Below are 25213 nucleotides of genomic sequence, written 5' to 3'. Positions count from 1 at the left end.
GAAATTTCTTCTCTCAGGATATTGTGAATCTTTTAAATTTTCTACTGGAGAGTTAAGGAGTTGGGTCATTGAATATATTCAAGACTGAGTTTGACAGATTTCTGAAATACAGGGGAGTCTCAGGTTTATGGGGAATGGGAAGAAAAGTAGAGTGAAGGCCAAGATCGGATCAACCATGATCTTGTTGAATGGCGGAGCAGACCAAGTGTCCAAATGACCTGCTTCTGCTCCTATTTCTTATGTTCCTATGTGCAAGTGTCATTTAACCATGTACCATGTGATCAGACATGTTATCAACTTATCTCCAGCAATATGCCCAACCTGAATTACCAACTCTATTTTAGATCCATATTTACATAGATGCTGTGATAATCTGAAGTGCAATACACCTTTAAAGGGAATGTGAGCAGACTGACCCTGTGATTGTAGTATCCAATTGCTGTGTAGCGCGAGCTAAACTGTTAATCCGCAGCTGTAGAATAGTGTTTGGGTTTGAGAAGCACACATGGTTAGTGCAACTGTGTTCGCTGAGCAAAGCCATCCGATAGAAGGAACTTAACAGATCATCTAATTTTATGGTTTCAGCATTAAAATACCAAACTTTGAAGTTGCACAGGCCCGGCATCTACAAGGTTAAGCAGGACTCTCACTTTCTTTCTCATACTCTGTCACGCACACAGGTCAGATGGGTTGAAGCACCGGCTGAGCAGTGTATCCACGTAACTTGGTGACGTACACCTCAGTTCCCTTTATGTCCTCCCCTCACACCCTTCCCTCCACTGGTGAAGGAAGAGGCCAGTTCAGCTGTAGCTGCTTTACAATACAAAGAGGCAAGAACGAGGAGCTACTGGTGCTGTGACTGATTATCCTATTCTCCTTCTGCCTTGTAAAACCTAACCAATAAGCAACCACATTGGCGACATGTTTCTTTTGCTATTGAATAACATCTCCGGGCAGTGAGTTTTATTTCCAAGAGGAAGAAAGATGCAAAGTTTCCACAACCCTCTTGCGAGTTAGAGAAAGAAGCCAATTTTGATTCAGAAATCACATCAATCGTGATCAAATTGCAAGATTTGCGTAAGCCAACTTACTTTCCCACCAGTTTGTTACAACCAGAATTTAGCCCTTTCAATAAATTTTATTCACGTTTTCAATGCAGCAAATAAGGGAGAAATGTGTTTATCCACATAGTAAGTTTCCATGCTCTCACAAGATGAAGAGCTTCTCTGTAATAACGGACTACATTTTTCAAACACTTAACAAGTAGATCAAAGGCAATATTGGACCATGCTGGCAGGATCCTAAAGGACATTGCTGCTAGACTGGGGCTGTGGGAGGTCGTGAGGGAACCAACAAGAGGGAAATACCAACTTCACCTCATCCTCACCAATCTACCTGCATCAGTCCATGACAGTATCAGCAGGAGTGACCACTGCATCGACCTCATGTCCCACACCAGAGTCCCATCTTTATATTGAGGATATCCTCTGGTGTGTCATGTGGCACTAACACCATGCTAATGGGATGAACTTTGAATAGATCTAGCAACTCAAAACTGAGCAACCATGAGATGTTGTGGGCCATCAGCAGCAGCAAGATTGTATTCAACCACAATCTGTAACTTCGTGGCCCAGCATATCCCCTATTCTACCATAACCATTAAGCAGGGGGGATCAATCCTGATTCAACAAAAAGTGCAGAAGGGCACACCAAGAGCAGCACCAGGCATACATAAAAATGAGGCTGAAACTACAACACAGGACTACTTGCCTGCAAACAACATAAGCAGCAAGTGATAGACAGGGCTAAGTGATTCCACAACCAACGGATTAGATCTAAGCTCTGCAGTCCTGCCACATCCAGTCATGAATGGTGGCAGCAATTCAACAACTCACTGGAGAAGGCAGCTCCACAAATATCGCCAACCTCAATGATGGGGGAGCCCAGCACATCTGTGCAAAAGACAAGGCTGAAGCATTTGCAGCCATCTTGAGCCAGAAGTGTCAGGTAGATGATCCAGCTCAGCCTCCTTCAGAAGTCCCCTGCATCACAGATGCCAATCTTCAGCCAATTCGATTTACTCCACATGATGAAAAAATATTTGAACATTTGAAGACACTGCAAACTGCAAAGACTTTGGGCCCTGACAACATTCCAGCAATAGTGATGGAGGCTTGCACACCAGAACTAGGTGCACCCCTAGCCAAGTTGTTCCAGTATAGCCACAATACTGGCATCTACATGATAATGTGGAAAATGGCACAGAAAATTGTCCACAAAATCAGTACAAATCCAACCCAATGAATTACCAACCCAACAGTTTACTCTCGATCATCAGAAAAGTGATGCAAGGGATCATCAACAGTGCTATCAAGTGGCACTTACTCAGCAATAACCTGTTTATTGTCACTCAGTTTGGGTTCTGCCAGGACCACTCAGCTCCTGACCTCATTACAGCCTTTGTCCAAATGTGGACAAAAAGCTCAATTACAGTTCTGAGGCAAGTGTGATATCAAGGAGCCCAAGCAAAACTGGGGTCGATGGGCATCAGGGAGAAACTCTCCATTGGCTGGAGACATACCTAGCACAAAGGAAGATGGTTGCGGTTGTTAGAGGTCAATCCTCTCAGTCCCAGGACATTGCTGTAGGAGTGGCTCAAGGCAGTGTCCTAAGCCCAACCATCTTCAGCTGCTTCCCTCCATCATAAAAGTCAAAAGTGTGGATGTTCATTGATAACTGCACAACCATCTGTGACTCCTCAGATACTGAAACACAGTCTGTATTCAAATACAGCAAGATATGGACAACATTCAGGCTTGGACTGATCAGTGGCAAGGAAAGTTCACGCCACACAAGTGCTGGGCAATTATCATCTTCAACAAGAATCAATCACAACCTCTTGTGGCATAGCCATTGCTGAATTCCCCACTATCACCATCTTGGAGATACCATTAACCAGAAACTGAACAAGCTATAAATATCACGGCTACAAGAGCAGGTAAGAAGCTGGGAACTTTACAGTGAGTAACCCACCTCCTGACTCCCCAAAGCCTGTGCACCATCTACAAGGCACAAGTCAGGAATGTGATGAAATATTCTCCACTTGCCTAGATGAGTACAGTTCCAACAGCACTCAAGAAGCTTAACACCGTCCAGAACAAAGCAGCCCGCTTGATTGGCGCCACATCCATAATGGTAGCAGCATGTATCCACCTACATGATGCACTGCAACAACGCATCACGGCTCCATTGATAGTATATTCCAAACCTGCAAACTCAAGTATCTAGAAAAATCAGTGCAGCAGATACATGGGAACACCACCACCTGCAAGTTCCCCTCCAAGCCATTCACCATCCTGTCTTGGATCTTTATCGCCGTTCCTTCACTGTTGCTGGTGAAAATCCTGGAATTCCCTTCCTAACAGCATTGTGGGCGTACCTATACTATGGACTGCAGAGGTTCAGCTTACCACCACCTTCTCAAGAGCAATTAGGGACAGGCAAAAATGATGGCCTAGCCAGCGACTTGCACATCCCGTGAACAAATAAATTTTTAAAAATTGGAGGAAACCAATCAGTGGATCGGCTCCTCATCCACGCAGTTACGGACAATAAAACGAGGTCAGTATTTTACTACTGGGTAAAATGCAAGTAAGGATGTGAACTGAACTGGTAGCACTAGCTACTAAGCCAGAGCAATAGGTTTTCAATGCAGAATAAAAGTTAATTTGAAATCCAAATATGTTCATCCCTACTAGCTATAGCATAACAACTGCAGAGAGAGTTGAAGTTATTTGCTTAAGTTATGTCTCCTATACATAATTTAAAATAAGTTAAACTTTGCTTGCTAATGGTAATTTTCTTTTGATGCAAAGGCCCACAAGTTTCTAATGTACAGAAATGAAATTCAACAGATCTTTGAATTGCTGGAGGGTAACTTACAATGACCCTGATCTGAAGTCAGTGGGACTGTTTTCCCAACTGAACACATGAAAGAAAACAAAGCAAATTACAAAGAAGGAACATTTAAAGCTTCATTCTGTTCTGAAGGTAAAAGTTCATAAGATTAGTACGTCTCCATTGGTAGATCTTACCAAAAGCTATCTAACCTTTAAGGGACAAAGTTCTTGAATACATAATGAACAATGAATATATATGCATTTTGGATAATCCCTAAATCCTAAGTATTTATCACCAGCCTAGTGCTGTTGTTCAAAAGAACTGAAACACTAAGACACAAGAACAATTCACGATATTGCTACAAACAAGATAACAGCAAAACAAAAACAGAATTACCTGGAAAAACTCAGCAGGTCTGGCAGCATCGGCGGATAAGAAAAGAGTTGACGTTTCGAGTCCTCATGACCCTTCAACAGAACTAGATAACAGCAGTCAGTTTCCAGGGGAAACTCAAAGCTCATTTGAACCAGAGATTACAGCAGATCTGGAAATCTAGTGAATAGCTGAATCCACCCAAACTCATTTGAATCAGGGATTACAGCAGATCTGGAAACCTAGGAAAGAGCTGAATCTACCCAAAACTATCGGTGCCCTAGTCTCATCACAACAGCTGAGAGGCTGCCTGTAAATACTTCAAATTTATTCATGTGAAATATAGACCTGTAACCCAGCACTGAATTTCTAGCTCTATTTTGAAAATTAGGGTTGTTATAGTGGTGGGGAACCATTTTCTGTCTGATGTACAAGATGTTCAAATGCAGGGTACATAAGATGTTAAGATAAGTACCGTCATAGTCAACACTGCATGCAATACTGCATCAGAAAAAAAAACACAAGAAAATAAAAGTTAACCTTATGGCCTCATTGTGCCATTTCCATCAGGAGTCATTGGGTTGAATAAATCTTTTGTTGAGGAAACAAATGTTATGAATGGCACCTTCTAAGTTATCTCTTATTTATCACTGCTCCAGTCCACTTTATGTTATTGCTTTGCATTATTTATTAAAGTAACAGAGAAAAAAAAGTATTTTCAGGTTCACATTTTGCCAAGCTTTCCTTTGGAAGAAATTCAGTTCATTCTGTGCTCCATACAGTTATTGACTTCAATCAATGCCACTTTTCAATGAGCTTCTAGCTGAAAGGTTACGAATTTGCTTCTTGCATTATCTGAGTCTGAGGTAATGTGGTGCATTGAAGATCAGTCTGTATTTCAATCCAAGAGGTACTGCACGCCTTACAAGGCTAGAAAGTACTATTACAATAATAGCCAATAAGCACTCAACGTGTGACATTCTCTGTCTACTATTTTAAAAAGAGGCATTAAGCCATTTATTTCAAAACAGGACAATGTGGCTGTCAAAAATAGCAAACACCAGAATGTGATAATTATGAATTAAACGTTTATCTATTAAAATTTCCAATTTAGCTTACCATTACATATCTGCAAGACAGACAGAAGCAGCAATACCATAGGGAACAATCCTGACTTGGACACAGCATTATTTCTTCATCCTTGTCGGGTCAAAATCCTGAAATTCCTTACTCAAGTAAGCATTAACACCAGGATTACTAATACTTTAAGAAGAAAGCTCACATCCACCTTTGAGTGCAACCAGGCATGAGCAATAAACAGTGCCTTATCAGCAGTGCCCACATCTCAAAATCAAAAGAAAATCTATTTAACCTCATCCCTGGACGGGAGCTTTTGAGACAGAGGAGCCTGTTCCCAGCCATGCAATTTCCATTAAATTATATGACGAACTCTATCATGCCAACTGATATGACCCTCAATTCTTCAGTTCACCCATATCATTTACTAATCAATCCTATTCATTAATGTTTATTGGTGGGAAATAATGAGAGTTATTTGTATGCACAATGACTGTTCAGCTAGCTCTGATTATTATTTCAATTCCAGTAAGAACTACAAAGAATACCATTACTTCAGTATTGGTGATTCGCACATTTCTTTTCTTCAAGCATCCATTTTCAAATCATAAGAATGATGCTATCTAGCTCCTGAAAATGAATTATCATAGCAATATTTTGTGCATATTTTACATTGTGAGCTGGAAAACAAGAATAGAAATGTATGCATTCACTTTTTTTATACTGTCAATTCCTATTACTTCACTTCTGTGGAAATAGTGCTCTAAGGAGCAAGTGAAAACAACATAGCTTCACTTTAGATTGACATAGTTATTGTAAAAGTGACTAATATTAACAAACTGTAGCTCCTGCTGGGTCATTCAGAGGGACATAATGATGCCTGAAGCTGATTGGTGTGCTTTAAATATGATACATCAATGTTCCTGCAAACATTTTTATTTAGAAAAATGATAACAAATGTGGGCAATAGGCATAAAAAAAAGAATAATGATGTACGGAAGAAAAGAATTATGACAAAATAGGTGAAAGTGGAAATTATTATTTCTTTAGGCTTTTCTGACAAGGAATTCTCTTCGCAAGAGATAAGCAAAAGTTATGGCTAGCATAAACTGCAGCAAAATGATTTTTATATTTATGAAATATGCTGAAGTGGTTCCACATCTCCACCAATTTCTGTATTTAAAAAGGTGACAGGATTCTCAATATTGTAAGCAAGGAAATGATAAAATGACTGATTGGAAGGGGTTTTGTCATTTTCCAGTACGTTATTTTTTTAATGCTCAGTAAGTTTTAAATTTGAGAAGATTGTTGTGTGATCCTACAACTAATTTTGGTTATATATTGCTGATGGCTAAGAAAACTGGTGTCTGAGGTTTTCTTTCTATTCTATCATCTTGAAGGCATGTGCCAAGATCGTAATGAACACATGACTTTTTTTGACATTGCTTTTGTTCAGAGACTGGAAGGGAATGGGAAAAATTGAGATGCAAAAGAGAAACAAAGAGAGGAAACAGAGGCAACAAGAAAAACAGCAAGAATAAAGGTGCAGCTATAAAGAAAGGGAAAAGACAAACTGAGGAACAGAGGAGAATGAAGCAGAGAGAAATGAAGAACATGTTAAAAAAAATAAGAACTAAGACAAGAGGGAAAAGAAACTTTACTGTAACCTTTGATTAAGATCTCAAGATTTTTGTCTTTACTACCTGTGCAGCAATCTGGTGGAGCAGAAGACTGGCCTAATTTCCATTTTGGTGTTAGGTACCAATATCTAACCATCCATTTTAATTATTCCCACACTATTCTTTCTTGCTGTGTTGGTATTTAACAGAAATTCTACAGGTCAGTTAGGAAAATACAAAATAAATGGTTATAAGCCTATATGGTTCATCATCTAGGATAATGTTGGAATTCAGTAGCATCCAAAATAGAAACCAGATAATCATCGGGTAAACGTACACTCATTCAGTACAAGTCAAAGGTGCAGTCAGTACTCTACGTATCTGGTGCAAATCAAAGACTGAACTGGAGGATAAATGAATAGCTTTTTTTGTCTTTATTCAGGATATAACTTTCAAATATCTTTTAACGATTATGCTCAAAGCAAAATCTTTAATTCTGCACATATCAATGGATTCTAATTACTTCCCCTAATTCGCAAAACATTTTCCTCATTTCTAATCTTATCTCTTACAATGCATTAACCTCTTTTACCATTGTCTCATATCAAGATCAAAAAATATCCTCAATAGCTGTTTTTCAGATTGGAGAGAAGTATATATTGGTGTTCCCCAGGGGTCAGTATTAGTGCCATGCTTTATGAGATATGACCCTGGACTTGAGTATAGAGAGTATAATTTCAAAGGTTACAGAGGAGGCAAAATGTTATTAACAGCGAGGAAGATAGTAAGACTTCTGGTCATTGCTAGACAAGTCAGAGATTAATTTTATTATGTAAAGGTGCTATACATAGCTGTTGAAGTCCCAAGGAATTTCACAGGAGCATCATAAAACAAAATAACACTGAGCCACATAAGATAATATTGGGCTGAATTTTACTGGCACAGACAAGAAGATAAGTGGGTGGTCCCATAAATTAGGGCACTGGTCCACCTGCCCCCTCCACAATTTTACCATCAGCCAAGGACAGGTCAGGTGGATTGCCCACCTATGGCCCAATTGAGGTCCTCCTGTGCCAGGGACCCTCCTCCCACAGCTTTGCATCCCCACGTCCACCCACCCACCCAGCTCTCTCCAACATGACCCCCCCCCCACCAGCCCCTCTATCCCCTCCCCAGGCTAATGTGGCCACCAGCCTGACCCCAGCTTGATCTCAACTTACCAGAATGCACAGGTCCATCGCTGAATGCCAACTCCTCGCTCTACCTGCAAAACCATCACTTCTGCTTGGCACTGCTGGTGTGCAGAACTGCCAGCCTCTGATAGGCCGACAGTTCTATAAAGGTGGAATGCCCTCCTGGAGAGTTCTGCTCATGCAAATTAAAGCAGCACTGCCCCAAAAAAATCAATGTGGGACGAGCCAGCTAAGTGGAGGTGGCTCGTGCCCGAAGTTTACGCTGGGATGTGGTGAGCCCACCCTCAGTATAAAACCCAGCTCATTAAGTCAGAAAGCCACAAGCTTGATCAACAAGGTCGGCTTTAAGCAGCGTTTTAAAGGAGGAAAGCAAGGTAGACAGATGGGGAGCTGCAAGGAGAGAATTCCAGAGCTTAGGGCCTAGGTAACTGAAGGCATGACCATCAGCAGTGGAGCATTTATAATTGGGAATGCACAAGGAGGCCAGAATCAGAGGAATGCATATATATTAGCGGGTTGTGGGGCTGGAGAAGATTACAGATATAGGGAGGGGCAAGATCATAAGGGAATTGGAAACAAGATTGAGAACTTTAAAGTCAAGACGTTGATTGATCAGGAGCCAATGTAAGTCAGTGAGCACAGGACTGATAGGCAAACATAAGACATGATGCGTAGAGTTTTGAACAACCTCAGTTTAAGGAAGAGAAAGAATATGAAAGACCAAATAAAGAACATTGGAATAGTCATGTCTAGAGGTAACAAAAGCATTAGTGAGGGTTTCAGCCGCAATGAGCTGAGATGGGGTGAAGTCAAGCATCGTTATGGAGGGGAAATAGGTGGTCTTAGTGGTGGCACAAACATGTAGCGGGAACATACAAATGAGGAGTAGGCTCCTCAGCCCCTCGAGCCTGTTCTGCCTTTCAATAAGATCATGGCTGATCTGAATATAACCACAACCCCACATTCCTGCCTAGTCCCATTAACCTTCACCCCCTCATTAATCAGGAATATAATCTCTCCAAGTCAAATATAACACCAAGGTTTCAAACAGACTTCATGCAGACTTCATGAAGCTTTTTTGGTAGAGAGAATGTGGTAAAGCAGGATAACTCAAATTAAAACAATTTGAAAGGGCATTAAGGAATAGGGGGAGCCAAGAGTGCATGCACAAAAATCTTTGTTGGTGATAGATGTTGGGAAGGTTGCTTTAAAAAAATGATATTCTTGGATTTATTACAGAGGCATAGAATACAAAAGCAAGGAAGTTATGCTAAATGTTTACATAAAAATAGCAAACACTTGTTAGATCTCAGCTGGAGGAGTTGCGCGTTCAATCTTGGGCACCACACTTGAGGAAGGATGTAAAGCCCGTGGAGAGAGTGCAGAGGAAATTACTGCAATGGTACCAGGACGAGGGATGCAGTTAAGTGGAAAGTTTGGAGAAACTGGGGTTGTTCCCCCTTAGAGCTGATTAAGTTAAAAGAAATTTTGCTGCATTTTCAAAATCATGAATGGTACTGTTTCCAGTTGCAAAAGGATTGGTTACCAGGGACAAAATTTTTCAGATGGCGGCTGTTAGAATCACATCTCTCAAGACTGAAGTTTTATTTTACAAAATGGAAGGGCCTGGCATGATCTGGTCATCTGGATACTAACCTGGGATTTTTTTTTTTAAAGTCAAATTTACCTTGGAACTGTAAACAAGCAGGCCTCAACCAAGGACCCACATGGTACTTGAGAAGGAGTTGTTTGTTTGAACTGCAAAGAACTTTACTTCATGAAGCTAGGAGACAAACAAAGCAGTCACATGGGAGAGAGGGAAAAAGCTTGTGAACCTGCTTGTTTTGAAGGCAGTTGTTGGAGAACAAGCTGAGGAAAGGCGGCTACCTTGACTAGCTCGCTCTCTCGACCTTGCCTAAAATTGTGTGGCGATCAACCTGTAGCCAGAGAACACTCATCAGAGTGCAATTAGTCTGCATTTGGAGCTGCAAAGCTAAGAGTTGATGAGAACTTCCAGGCATCCACCAGGACCAGTCTTCACACAAGCGAATTTCAGGTCGACAGCATTGAGACCTTGCAGACTTTATCCTTTATTTTATAATGCCCAATCTCCAAAGCCCATCTCTGCAGAGAGACTCTGTTTGTCCTTTGTTTGTCTGCGCACGTTTGTGCTCATGCTTGGGGGAATTCGTTAGGAAGAGATAGATGGTTATACTTCCTGATTATAACTGTGTGTTAACCAGTACTTGCAACTTGTTAAAAGAAGTTTTGTTTTAAAAGAAATTAATTGTTCTGAGTTTTTAAAAGAAGTCTGGTCAGAGTCTCTTTTGTTCAGGGTACTAGAGGTATAGGCACACAATTTGCCATTTTAGTGAGAAAATTAACATTTAAATTAAAGTTATGTACTGCTGAGTAGTGGGGCTTGATAATTCGTGCAGCCCTCCCATCCTGGTCATAATAGCTTTGCCCCACCACCTATAAAAAGTTATTGGGGAACCCATCCTTGCTCCTGGCAGCCGCCACACAGCCAGATGATTGGCTAGTAACTTAGTCCCAGCAGTGCCATCAGGAGTGGTGGTCACTTCTTGGACAACACTGGAAAGCCACGGAACAAAGTGCTGGGAGCCCAGGATGCAGGTAGCTCAGGGATGTCCCTCGGTAGGGTCAGCGGCGGAGGTCCCAGGGAAACAAGAGGTGTGGGGCCAAGTGGCAAAGGTTGGGCGGCCCAACTCCATCCCATCCAATGTAATGTAAGCCTGCTAGGCTCCCATCAATCCCTGACCTCCTCCCGCCAGCCAAAATATTGCAGCCTTTAAGTGGCCATTAACTGGCCACCTGCCTGTAAACCCGGTGGACCAGGAAAGGGAGGACTGTAAAATCCTGCCCCAGCGGAAAAACAATTGGCAATGGAACTGAGACAACATGAAAAAATATTTTTTGAAAAAAAATGCAATTAATTGTTGAGATTTAAATGTGTTGTTGCAAGGTTGATGGAAGCAAATTCAACAGCGCCTTTCAAAAGAGAACTGGAAAAATGCCTGATGGGAAAAACATTTGTGGGTCTATGCAGAAAGAGCAGGAATTGGGTTGAGTTAGATAGCTGGCACAGGCATGATGGGCCGAATGGTTTCCTTCTGTGCTGTATCATTCTATGATTCTAACAAGTCAGTCACATTCGGCAGTCAGTCAATTGCAAGCCAACTGGAACAGTTTGTAGTATTGCAGGGAAATGCTAAAATGTATTTCATTGGCTGGAAATCATTTGGGGATGTTGAGAGATCAAGGAAGGTGGTATAAAATGTAAATTCCCTCTTTTGTTTGTAATCTTCCAATTGTGCAACTGCACTTTCACTCTTCTAATCCTTCTATCTGTGCCAGTGCAGTAATGTGTTTCAGATCTCCCTCATCCTCTTCCCTTAAGAAGTGTGATTGAAGCTATCTTGATTTGATCATGCTTTTCATTCTGGTGTCTTTTGTGAAAATCCTGCCTGTAGCACTGAGATCATTATCAGTCTGAAGCATTCTGAGTCAACTTTAGGCAATCAGAGTTCTAAATATAACTTGAGTGAAAAAAAAACTCAAACTGCTTTCTTCCTGCCCATAGGCAGCCATTCTTTCTGGTCTCTTGCTAAAGTTGTCCATCATAACTGCCATGAAATTTACTTTCTGTCCCTATTTGTATAGCAATAATAAAGAAAAAAAATCAGATCACCTCACTTTGATGACCTTTACAAAGAACCTCCTTTCACAGCTTCATTTTTAAACAGAACATTATGACTGACATTAAGCTCTATCTGACTGGTCCATTGAATATCCAGTCTCTCTCTAGACTGCAGTCAGATTCTGGTCCTAATGCTATGTGCCTGATCAGCCTCCAGATTGCTAACTCCAAACTTACACTGTCCTAAAGCAGGCTAACTGGACAGTGGTCATTAGGCAAGACACAACCCTGGGAATATTATTCCCATCCCACACAGGTACAACCCCAAACAAATTACTTAGGGATATATTCACTTTATTTCATGGGCTCAGACAGTCCAAATGGAGCAGGTAGCCTGGGAGAGGAATTTCAATTGTATATTACCTAAAACGCAAGTTAAAAACTAAACTTTAGCATCTGCTGCACCTGCTCATGGCTGCAAAACTGGGACACTGAATCTCAGCAGAATGAAGAATTTATAGATGAAGAAACAGCTCATTGAACATTTCCATACACTCAAACATGGACAAATTCTTTTTTGCCTCTATCCAGTCTGACCATACAATCCTGTGACGATCCTCCCCTCCCCCATCCTGGTAATTGTAGTAAGGGTTTGTTCAGTAGGTCTCACAAAAAGGTTCAAAGCCTAGGAAGGTTGAACAGTGGTGTTTATTGGTAACATATAACTATATACGTAAGTACAAAGTATAGCCCAGGCTAGGAGCTAACTTCATGCTGACTTCTACTCGAGTCTCTCCATACAATTCTGTCGCCTGTCTACTGTCAGTGACTCTCCACATCACAATGTGGGCAACACTGTGCTCCAGTCCCACATTAACCCTTGCTATGCTGAATACCCTTATACTACAGTAACAATGGGTTAAAACTCTATTATCAGCATTGTGGGTCTTAGGTTAGGCTGTCCTCTGTCAGGACTGATGGGACACTGCCGGAGGAAAGGCTGTTGATTCTTCTACCTATACACAGGACATGGTTTAGCACGAGGCTTCACCTGAACCATCCCATAATATGCCCTGTTGTCATGTGATCTTACATCATAAATGATGTGAACTGTCTATTCATTTAACATTAACCCTTTACACTAATGAAAACACTAAGAAAAATAGCCATTATAAAAACTATAATTTAATTGTTAAAGCTGAACTGGGAGAAATTCTCACCGACCCGGTTATCCAACTACCATCTAACACTCAGACTACGTTCTCCATATAGCCCTTCAATGTTCTCAGAGAAGTTCACAAGGCTATAGTGACACAATGTAAAAGACCCAGCAGTCAAATTGCAATCTCTATACCAGCAGTAGAGCTAAGGTTGTTTGCAAGCCTTCAATCACAACTTATACTACCAACTTATACCTCTATCATTTGCAGTGAACCCTCACTTTCTGTACAGTCTTGCGGCTGAGGGCAATCACAAATAGAACATGAACAAACGTATTTATGTAAGAGCTAATTGAGATTATTTTTTCTCTAAGTAAAAGCCCTACTGCATGGATCCTATTTCATCAATTTTTTGAAAAGAAATTCTTGCCTACCCTCCATTTTCTGTGTATGGTTGATTACATTCCCCCACCCAACTAGCATTTCTCATGGAGCAACAATCTAAACTGGTAAGTCATGTGCAGAAAATTTTTCGCTGCTGACTGCAGCAGACAGCATTCCAGGATTCATTTGAACAATGCAGTGTTAGTTTCCAGTTGGATGCAGGCACTCAAAAGAATTTACATTAGCCATGTTAGGCTTCACACATGTAGAAAGTCAAATCATAACTCACTCAAGCCTGCAGCTCATTGACACTCTAGGTCTTTTACAAGTTGCACAATAAGCCAAAAGCACATTGTTAATTTCATCATTTTAGGTACTTATCTGGGGTACTCGTGCAAAACAAGTACTTATAAATATGCTTCATTAAAAAATATTCATTTAAAAGAGGGCTTTAATTCTTAATGGAATGGGAGTTCAGGACTTATTAATGAAGCACTACCTTGACTTTGGTAGTTGCTAAATAATTGAATGTTAAACAATTGATGTACAATTAACACATCTGCAAAATGGAGCATTTGGGCCTTTTAAACTTTTGTAAGGATTAGAAATTAACACTTATACCAGGTTTAAGGACTAGAAACACTTACACCACACTTCATGTTCCCAAAAGATCCATATTCTTGTTGCCACAGAAATCCACTATTTACAGAAAGAGTAATGGATAGATATTAGTCAGATGTCCCTCAGCTGCACGCATCCTACCTCAGATAACTAGTACAGTTAATCTGTGGTTATTCTCCTCCTCATCTTGCATCTACAATTCATATAGAACCATGGAATGATTACCGCTCAGGTGGTCATTTGGCAAGCATGTCAGTGTCAGCTCTCTGGAAGAGCAACTCAACTAGACCCTCCCTGCCTTTTCCCCATAGCTCTTCAATTTTTTTCACTTCAGATAATTATCTAATTCTCTTTTGAAGACCGCGACTGAATCTGCCTCCACCATACTTTCTAATGCATTCCAAATCCTAAACACGTGCTGTGTGAAAAAGCTTTTCTTCATGTCACCATTGTTTTTTTTTTTGCTAATCACTTTAAAATTGGTGCCCTCTGTTTTTCAAATCTTCCATCAACAGGAACAGTTTCCCCCTATCCACTCAAGTTTCATCAGTAACAGTTTAATTTTCTATCATGGCCAAGGTAATGGAGGTTAGGAAAACATTGCAAGTTGGCATAAACAGCAATGGAAAATTGGAAGCGCTCAGGAGAGTTATCCATTTCTCTATAAAATATGACCATTTTTAATTAGTTTAATAACCTAAATTCTTTAGTGTTCAAAATTGGTTTGGATCTCAAATTAGAGATAACCAGGCCAATTCAGTCTTATCAGAGCTGAAGAATACTGAGAATTCAGTGTTCCATACATGCCTGATCTAAAAGTAAGAGTCACAGTATCCTTCAAGGTCCAACACATTGGTTAATTTCATTTTGAGTGTGCTCTGGCATGTCATGTGCTCTTACCGGTTAAACGGGATTAGAAATCTAGTCTAAGTACATAGCTGCTGAGAATAGGATCAAAATAATATTACAGGGTGTGGAGAAAATAGGGAATAAAAGGCCAAGGCTTTTAAAATGCGTACATTGTAAAATGCACGATTCAGATCAGGCTCCAGTTATGCCTCTCTCCTGAATTTCATTTCTTTTGACTTGATAGAAACAATAATCATGAGAGATGTATAACAGGCAGCTGATCCAAAATCATCCACTTTAGGCAATCAAAAGCCAAAGTTAGACGTTCCACCACCCCCCAAAAGCTCCAAAATTTACAGCCACTACACAGTCCGATTATTGTGACAATACAAAGGCAAACCAACACCTACAAATCCATAACAAAAATAAAAATACCTGGAAAAACTCAGCAGGTCTGAAAGCACCTGCAGAGAGGAATACCGTTAACGTTTCGAGTCCGTATGACTCTTCAACAGAACGAAGGAAAAATAGAAAAGAGGTGAAATATAAGCTGGTTTAAGGGGGGGGTGGGACAGGTAGAGCTGGGATAGAGGGCCAGTGATAGGTGGAGACAGCCAAAAGATGTCAAAGACAAAAGGACAAAAAGGTGTTGAATGTGGTGATATTATCTAAGGAATATGCAAATAGGTGACATTAAGAGTAGGAAGCAGGACGAGCAAGGTACAGATAGCCCTAGTGGGGGTGGGGTGAGTGGAAGGGATCGAAATAGGCTAAAAGGTAGAGATAAAGCTAAAAAGTAGAGATAAAACAATGGATGGAAATGCATTTAAAAATAATGGAAATAGGTGGGAAAAGAAAAATCTATATAAATTATTGGGAAAAAAGGGGGATCAGAAAGGGGGTGGGAACGGAGGAGAGAGTTCATGATCTAAAATTGTTGAACTCAATATTCAGTCCGGAAGGCTGTAAACTGCCTAGTCGGAAGATGTTCCTCCAGCTTGCGTTCAGCTTCACTGGAACAATGCAGCAGGCCAAGGACGGACATATGGGCATGAGAGCAGGGTGAAGTGTTGAAATGGCAAGCGACAGGGAGGTCTGGGTCATGCTTGCAGACAGACCGAAGGTGTTCTGCAAAGCGGCCACCCAGTCTGCATTTGGTCTCTCCAATGTAGAGGAATCTACATTGGGAGCAGTGAATGCAGTAGACTAAATTGAGGGAAGTGCAAGTGAAATGCTGCTTCACTTGAAAGGAGTGTTTGGGCTCTTGGACGGTGAGGAGAGGGGAAATAAAGTGGCAGGTGTTGCACCTTCTGCGGTTGCATGGGAAGGTGCCGTGGGAGGGGGTTGAGGTGTAGGGGGTGATGGAGGAGTGGACCAGGGTATCCTGGAGGGAACGATCCTGCGGAATGCCACCGGGGGGCTGAAGCGAAGATGTGTTTGGTGGTGGCATCATGCTGGAGTTGGCAGAAATGGCGGAGGATGATCCTTTGAATGCAGAGGCTGGTGGGGTGATAAGTGAGGACAAGGGGGACCCTATCATGGTTCTGGGAGGGAGAAGAAGGTGTGAGGGCGGATGAGCAGGAGATGGGCCGGACACCGTTGAGGGCCCTGTCAACCACCGTGGGTGAAAAACCTCGGTTAAGGAAGACATGTCAGAGGAACTATTTTTCAAAGTGGCATCATCAGAACAGATGCGACGGAGGCGATGGAACTGAAAGAATGGGATGGAGTCCTTACAGGAAGCGGGGTGTGAGGAGCTGTAGTTGAGGTAGCTGTGGGAGTCGGTAAGCTTGTAATGAATATTGGTGGACAGTCTATCACCAGAGATTGAGACAGAGAGGTTAAGGAAGGGAAGGGAAGTGTCAGAGATGGACCACATGAAAATAATGGAGGGGTGAAAATTGGAAGCAAAATTAATAAATTTTTCCAGGTCCCGGCAAGAGCATGAAGCAGCACCGAAGCAATCATCGATGTATCGACGAAAGAGTTGTGGGAGGGGGCCGGAGTAGGATGAAACAAGGAATGTTCCACATACCCCATAAAGAGACAGGCATAACTGGGGCCCATGCAGGTACCCATAGCCACACCTTTTATTTAGAGGAAGTGAGAGAAGGAGAAACTGTTCAGTGAGAGAACAAGTTCAGCCGGACAGAGGAGAGTAGTGGTGGATGGGGATTGTTTGGGCCTCTGTTCGATGAAGAAGTGGAGAGCCATCAGACCATTCCGGTGGGGGATGGAGGTGTAGAGGGATTGGACGTCCATGGTGCAGAGGAGGCGGTTGGGGCCAGGGAACTGGAAATTGTTGATATGATATACGGTGTCAGAGGAATCATAGACGTAAGTGGGAAGGGATTGGACAAGGGGAGAGAGAATGGAGTCAAGATAGCAAGAAATGAGTTCCATGGGGCAGGAACAGGCTGACACGATCGGTCTGCCGGGACGGTCCTGTTTTGGATTTTGGGTAGGAGGTAGAAGCGAGGTTGGGAGACGATGAGGTTGGAAGCTGTGGAAGGAAGATCTCCAGAGATGAGGTCAGTAACAGTCCTGGAAACAATTGCTTGATGTTCAGTGGTGGGGTCATGGTCCAGGGAGAGTTAGGAGAAATTCATCATTCACTTGATAGGGCAGGACTTGTATTACTGAAAAAAGAGACACATGCTGTTGAAGCTTTTAGGCTTGCATTCATCATTACAGATGCAAGAATGCCACATTTCAAAAGGAATAACAACAGGTACTGCAGAAGACAGGAGGTGCCGATTGGTTCACAAGTTGGCTCTGATTGGTCAAAACATCATGGCAAATGCACCAGGCAGCATCTCAACAATCAGAGCCAATTTGCAACATTACCACAGCAAAAACACCAGGCAACGTCATGGCCAAACAGAGCACCTTTTCTCGTGCAGTATAAATTGTTTCTCCCTTTGAAATTTGTCCTCTTACACCATGAGTGCAAGACAAAACGCTTTGGCTGCATGTCCCTTTTTCAAGCAACAAATCCAGCACTCTTTCCCACACTAATGAAGTTCACTTTAATAGAATATAAAATTCTCAGTATAGGAATCTGGGAACACAGGCAAATTTTAAAAATAAAATCCAAATGACAAAATCAGATCTCCAAAAAGAGAGCATTTTATATAGATCTCATTGCAAACCTTACTGTCAGTTATTAACAGTTAGAAGTGTTATTACTTCTTTCACTGCAATAAAAGGTGTTGGTGGGGGGAGGGGTGCCGGGGGAGGTGAAAAAGACAGAGATGGGGGAAGGGGAAGGAAAGACCTCAGTTACGCAGCAACTGTTCAAATCTATATTCATGCTTCTCAAAATGGCTTGTTCTAAAATAGAGCAGAAGATTAGCTGTACGTGTAGGAAAAGATTGACTTTGTAGTCAGAATAGTGGCGGCCTTTTAATTTGCACTTATGGTAATAGAAAGGTTATCAGTCTGTGATAGATATCCGTCAAGGTTTCTAGGGTTTTCTGATGCTTTCCTCTTACTTTAATCACCTGTACAAATCCTGCTGCTCCAGATATTTTTGCCCACCTAACAGACAGATTGTTCTCAGGCTTACATCAAGGCTTTGATATATTGAGTAGAAAATAAATGCAAGTGTGGCCTATAGTGATATATGTAACTCTCAGTGCCTCCCATTGAGAGGGAACTCACCCTGTGAGGAATTGCTAGTTGACCCCATATGACCAACAAGTTACGTTTGGAGGATAGTTGATTTACTCAAGGTGACTAGATATCGTTATCCCTTTCAATTCAGCAATACTGTGGGAATGAGGGAGCAAAGGACTTTCAGTGCAAATTTGAACAAAAAGTGATGTACTACTTTACTAAGTTCAACTTCGTGAGCCAAGCATTTCCATTAACAAAGAACCAATCTTGAATTATTAAAGAGAAGCAAATATTATGATTTGTGCCTCTGAGATATGCAGACATGGCACACCAGGTTGAGAAAGAACAGGAGCTTCATTACAGAACGTTTTTAAAAATGTCCGTGGCCACAATCTTCCAGTTTAATTTCAATTTCACAGGCTTGACTAACAGCGCACAGCACAGAGTAGTCAACAGGCACAAACAAACAATAAAGAATTGAACAACTAAAGACATCTTTACCCCCGACACTGCAACATTAAACCATCACAAACAAACATAGGTACAGCTCTTTATTTCTTAGAGCACAGTGTCCTTTGTCATGTAAGATATAAAAGGCAGCAATCACTCATAAGGGATTGTGAAACACATTGTGGATTTGTTTATTTAGACTAGGCATGTAAGAACATATAAATATGGATATAAAACTTGAAGACATCAGCAGCAGGGTGGTGTCTGCTGTGTTCTGTTCACAGGCCAAAGTGAAACTGAGGCTGGATCACATGGCACTTCCATTCTAGTGATGGCATGTTGCTATCCCTTAAAGGGAAATTACAACACGTTTTCTCCAAAAACAGAAATAGTCTTTGAGATATTAAGTTCACTGATGACAGCACTCAGGTTGACAAACTTGAAGGTTGTGGTTCTGATTGATCACCTTGATCAAGTGGATCAACAACATCACAAGAAATGTGTCCTCATAATCATTGTACAAGAAATATTCTGGTCTGTTCGCTATCAAGCATCTCACATTCCACTTTATCATCCAACAAATAAGCATTGATACAAAGCAAGCACTTTGGTCCAGATAGAGATGATGCAAGTTTGTGGGCACGATTGTAATTTCCAACTTCAAATCATGGTTTCCTTGCCCATGTTCACCATCAAAGCAAGCTTTGGCTTTATCACGTCGCTTTGAGATTTCTTCTGCTTTCACTCCAACATTCTCTGTGGATGGTGGTGATGGCTTTACACTCAGCCATAAACTCAGCTGGTGTCTTTTCAGTCAGCGAGTGTAAGATATATCGATATGTGATCAATCCATTCATATCCTACAGCAAACATTTCCCCTCCAACATGCTAGCTCCAAGACTGTCCTCGATCGCACTGTTGAATTATTCGATGTCACCATTCAATTGTGGGTTGTATCGCAATGTCAGCTGGTGATGGATTCTATAGCTTGTTAGGAACTCCATCAACTGACTCGAAACAAACTACAGTTCATTGTCTGTAGTGATAGTCTCCAGCAAACCCTATTTTGACATTTTAGTCAAGTTATTTACAACGATCAAAGTGGTGGTTATGTCGTGGAGAATTCCGGCTATTTGCTATGTAGATCATGAACAATAAGCAAACAACACTGATTCCTCAGGGCTGCTTGCACTTCTCCAAAAAATATCAACTTGGAGCTGTTGTCATGGTTTTGTTGGCCATGGAGTTCATTGCAGAGGTGCGAGACAGAATTTACATGCTCTACAGTCTCTAATGAACTCTTCTATGCAGTGATTTATTGCTGGCCACCAGATTGCTTCACTGGATCACTGTTTCACCTTAACATCCCTGATGTCCTTCTTGGTAAAATGAAATACATATTGCTCTAGCCCTTTTGGAATGACCGCTCAAGTTCCACATACAATACAGTTATCAAGCAATGCAAGCTCACTGCATACTCTAGTACGTGACCAGTTCTTCCTCTATTTCGGGGGGCCACTCTGTTTTTAGATACTGGCTAACTTTCTGCATTACACTGTTGCTGATTCTGCTTTCAACTCTCTCATAAGATTTGTGGTTGCGTGCATAATCACCCTAATCATGTCTTCTTCAATGTTTCAAGCTTGCTTCGCCATCATTAACTCTGAATGACATGCTTAGCCGTACTATCGCAGATACTCAGTTGTGCAAATCTGTAAGATACTCAACCTCAAAAGTTATACTAATGAAGGTGATCTGACAAATTGTAGATGTGTAGAGGTCAGTGACCAGGTCCTGATGTGGCTAACAATGTAGTCAGTGCTGTGCAATTGCCTATTCTCAGTGTATCTTTGTGCAGTAGCTTTCGAAGAGACTCTGCGATCCAAGGAATGATGTCAACATGCTAGAAAAGTCAGAACAGCATGAATGACTTTGACGTTGTCTTGTGTCAGCTTTACTCCAGCTGCTGTCACTCTGTACCCTAGAAAAAAAATCTTAAATGCTACAAGTGTGCATTTATCCTTGTTCAATGTCAAATTGTGCTGTGCAAGAAGATTAAGCACCGCTGATCGCACTCTGCTTTGTGCCTTCCATGAACAACGGCATGGTCAAGGATGTTGAACAGCCCTTCAAGTCTGACAAGACTGAAGAAATGCTCTTCTGGAATGCACTAGGAACTAAACTTATAGAGCATAAGGCATTCTATGGTACTGCAACACAACTTCATGAGTAACAAAAGTTCGCCATTTTTGCATCACACAATGACTAGGTTTGATAATCATGGGGATGAGCTGATTTGCTCAATGATACTATCTACTTCAAGTCTTTTCAGCTCCTTTGACACTTTAGCATGGATTGCAAAAGGCAACCATCTCTCTTTGCAAATCTGGAAGAATTAACATGTCAGCTGAAAGAGCATTACAGCACCCCTAATCGCTCCAATCTGAGAAAGGAAGGACACTTCTACAGAGTCAGTTTCATCAGTGACATTATTCTGCACTCTGCTGGGGTCTTCAAGTTTGAAGCCAAGCTTATGGGCTATTCCCATAAGGCCTTTGGCTACACAGAACATGAACTTCTAGGTTAATGTATTTGTAGTGCAATGTGTGTAATGGTGATCGCTCCCAAAACTGGAATAATCAATTCATTGCAAGCTTAAAGTGTCTGTTGCAGGAGTGAAAGTTGCAAAAGGTAGAGTTTGTTGCTCAATATAAATATTTTCACACCAACATTGACAGGGGACGTGACACAGATGTCTACAATCTTGACTGAGCATTCCTTAAAATGACCTAGCGCTTTACCATCCATGATGGTATAAGCATGTTTTATTTCACTTAAGAATAAATTCGTCCAGGTATCAAACTCCAACAACCTGTACACCTTTGCGAAGTGATTCCACTTAAAGAATGAGTTTTCTGCTCATGCTGGACACGTTGCTGTGAATCGATAGACACCTCCAAAATCTGGGCACATTTTTGAGGGTATCTGACTGCGATGGGGCAAGTGTTGGTCATAGTGCTGAGATCTCTTTGCCCGTAACCCATGAAGATATGTTCCCTAATTTGTGGGATTGAGGTTTCCTCCCCCCACCCCCAACCAGTTAGTTAGTCACAAATTAGCTCTTTGGTTAGCATGCCAAACTTACATGTGAAAGTTAACTGTCGCAATGCTGCCAGAAATTGGTTTGTGGGCTCACCATTTCCTTGGCATCTCTGACTGAACGTACATTTTTCTTTGGCCCAAAATATTTTGAGCACTTACTGCAATATCAAACATTGACATGTCTTCTGTCAGCTGCTCAAATACTCACTGGCCTTCTGCCCTGGAGTCAATGGCCAAGTATCGCCTGCTTGTGGGTCACCACTACCTGCAGACCATCCATACCAGTCGTGACCAAGTGGGTCTGGAACCCTGAAATGCATCAAACCCATGGCATGGGTGGATCTTATAGTGAAGCAAGTGTACTGGAGCCAGTAAATTTAAAAACTATTCTCCATCTTCTTTGCCAGTTATTTTGTTTTTTGCATCTATGAGATTGGCAGGGATGACACACTAGGCTCCATGTACTAATAGAAGCTTTGTTACAAACGCTCTTAAAATGTCTGTAGCCACAAGCTTCCAGCTTACTTTCAGTTTCTCTGTAACCACACCCATAGGTATGACTAACAGTAAAAAGCAGATGAACAGACACAATCAAACGACAAATTGAACAATTAAGGACAACAATAGTCATCCTTTTATAATGTCAAACTCGGAGCTTCAATTCAAATTAAACAGTCCTGTACTTGCTGCAAATTGAACTTCACTTCATTCAATATTGTATCCAAAAAGAATCTAACCATTGCCCCTTGACATTCAATGGCATTACCATCGCTGAATACCCCACTATCAACATCCTGGGGATTACCATTGACCAGAAACTGAACTGGCCACATAAATACTGTGGCTACAACAGCAAGTCAGAGGCTAGGAACCTGGTGATGAGTAATTCACCTCCTGATTCCCCAAAGCCTGTCAGCCATCTACAAGGCACAGAAGTGTGATGGAATACTCCACACTTGACTGGACAAGTGCAGCACCCACAACACTCAAGAGGGCGGACACCATCCACTTGATTGTTTGTGGAAGGGGTGCCATTCACTCACTCCACCACCGTGTATACCATCTACAAGATGCACTGCACAAACTCACCAAGGCTCCTTAAGCAACACCTTCCAAACCCATGACCGCCACCATCTGTAAGGACAAGAGCAACAGATACATGGGAACACCAGCACCTGGAAGTTCCCCTCCAAGACATTCACCATCCTGGCTTGGAAATATACCACTCCTTCACTGTCGCTGGATCAAAATCCTGGAACTCCATCCCTAAAAGCACTGTGGGTGTACCTACATGGACTGCAGTGGTTCAAAAAGGTAGCTCACCACCACCTTCACAAGGCCAATAGGGGTGGACAATAAATGCTGACCTATCTAGCGGCACCCACATCCTAGCAATGGATAAGAAAAAAAAAGGTTGATAAAGCTCATTTCCCTCATACAAAAGATGTTTTATTTCAATTTACACAAAACAAATATTGCACACACACAAACACCACACACACAGTGATGGCCTGTACACATTCAGTGATACTTCACTTAGCAGTGATGAGGGCTGTCAAGAGTCACACATTAGGAGTCGGTACTTGGAGAACCAGGATCAAATGTGTTCCCATCTGTCAAAATTCTCTTGAGGCTGTGCAGGGTCATGGACTGCGAATGAAGGAGTCCATGCAGATGAGCTCATCCATGCCTCGGGGCTTGGAGATCCTCCCACGAAAGGGTAGCAAACCTCATGGAGAGTCATATGCAGCAACACCTAGAGTGTGGTCTGCATAGCATTCATGGTCCAGGCAACAAAGTGCCAATCAGTTCATGTATCCCATGAGCATCAGTGCTTAAGTGCTGAATCGATTTGCAGCCTGGGCAGGTCAGTCACTCAGTTAGCCAAGAGATGTCTGGAGGGAATGCCAGCAGCAGCCACCCTCAAGCCAGCAGGGAGCACCAGCCAAGGGTTGAGGATGTGCTAAAGAGAATGAGGATGGCACACATCTCACATACTCTCATCATCTTTGGCCCGTGACAAAGAGTACACCTATGGAGCAGAGCCCATGTTGAGGGCTACCCCTGCAGAGATACTAGTACAGCAATTCTAGGAGAAGCCTCTATTGGTCCATCCAAGGTGAGGACAGCTGCCACCATCTTCACAGCCACAAAGCCAGAGACATGAGCTGGCTGCCTCTGCCTCCTCGGAGGTAACAAGGGCAGAACAACAGAGGAGTGTCAGAAGGGGTCACCATGCCAGTCCGAGCACTAAGTGGGTCACTGTGGTGTTATGTAGATGTTACATGTTCTTCGTAAGCAAGGCTTGCTCTTCAGAAAAATCACCATAGAATGCATGATTTAATAAAAACTTGAGCTGAACAAAAAAAAATGCATGTAACCAAAAAATTAGCTTCTCCTCGGTAATAGTCGAAACTGCAGGTAGCAGTCCATCTCTGTAACAGAGAGGTTGCATAGGCCGCATGCACAGCTGTCTTTCCTGTGCTAATACCGGCTTGCTGCATTCATAGCCATATGGTTAGTCCTTCAACCCTCTAAGTTCATCAGCTGAACCTTTGCTGGATCAGGTGATTCCTTGCAATCATGGCTTCCTGGGTGACCTGATGCCAACATGGTTGCAGTGAACAATTCCCTGGACTTGGAGGAAATCCAGCAACTGAACCAAAGCCCAGATCTCTGAGCTAGCAAGGCTCCATTGGTGGGAAATTATAATGGTAAAGAGGGCATTGGTGACCATGGTGATGCAGCAATGTGCGGCTGACTGCGAGATGCTGCAGAGGTCCGCAGCTGAATCCAGAAATGATCCAGCAAAGAAAAATCAAGGTCACAGTGACCTTGACTGCTACTAGCAAGGCGTGACTATGAGTGGAGCAAGGTGCGAGCTTCTCACTGACAAGGGCGCAAACATATGTGACCATCTGCCTTCAGAGTCACAGTCTCTTTCTGCATTGGTTTTCCGTCAAGTCCAGGTAGCTTCATCTGTTTCATCTGCACTTCAGGTAGTACCTCCTACTCCAGTGTAGCCCTTGTTCCTCTGCTGTGGCTTCCTGATGCCCAGGGTCCCTTCTATGTTGTTCTTTCTGCTGCTGTACTGCTTCGATGGCCTCTATTTGCGATGGTATAGCACCCTTCTTAATCAGGTGAAGTCCAAACAGCCTGGTTCAATGCCAATGCCTAGTCGATGTCAGGATGGCCAGCCCCTGAAGT

Source organism: Carcharodon carcharias, chromosome 2, assembly GCF_017639515.1.
Source record: "Carcharodon carcharias isolate sCarCar2 chromosome 2, sCarCar2.pri, whole genome shotgun sequence".
In the NCBI taxonomy this organism is placed as follows: Eukaryota; Metazoa; Chordata; class Chondrichthyes; order Lamniformes; family Lamnidae; genus Carcharodon; species Carcharodon carcharias.
The sequence above is the reverse complement of the archived record's forward strand: the minus strand, read 5'-3'. Positions refer to the sequence as shown.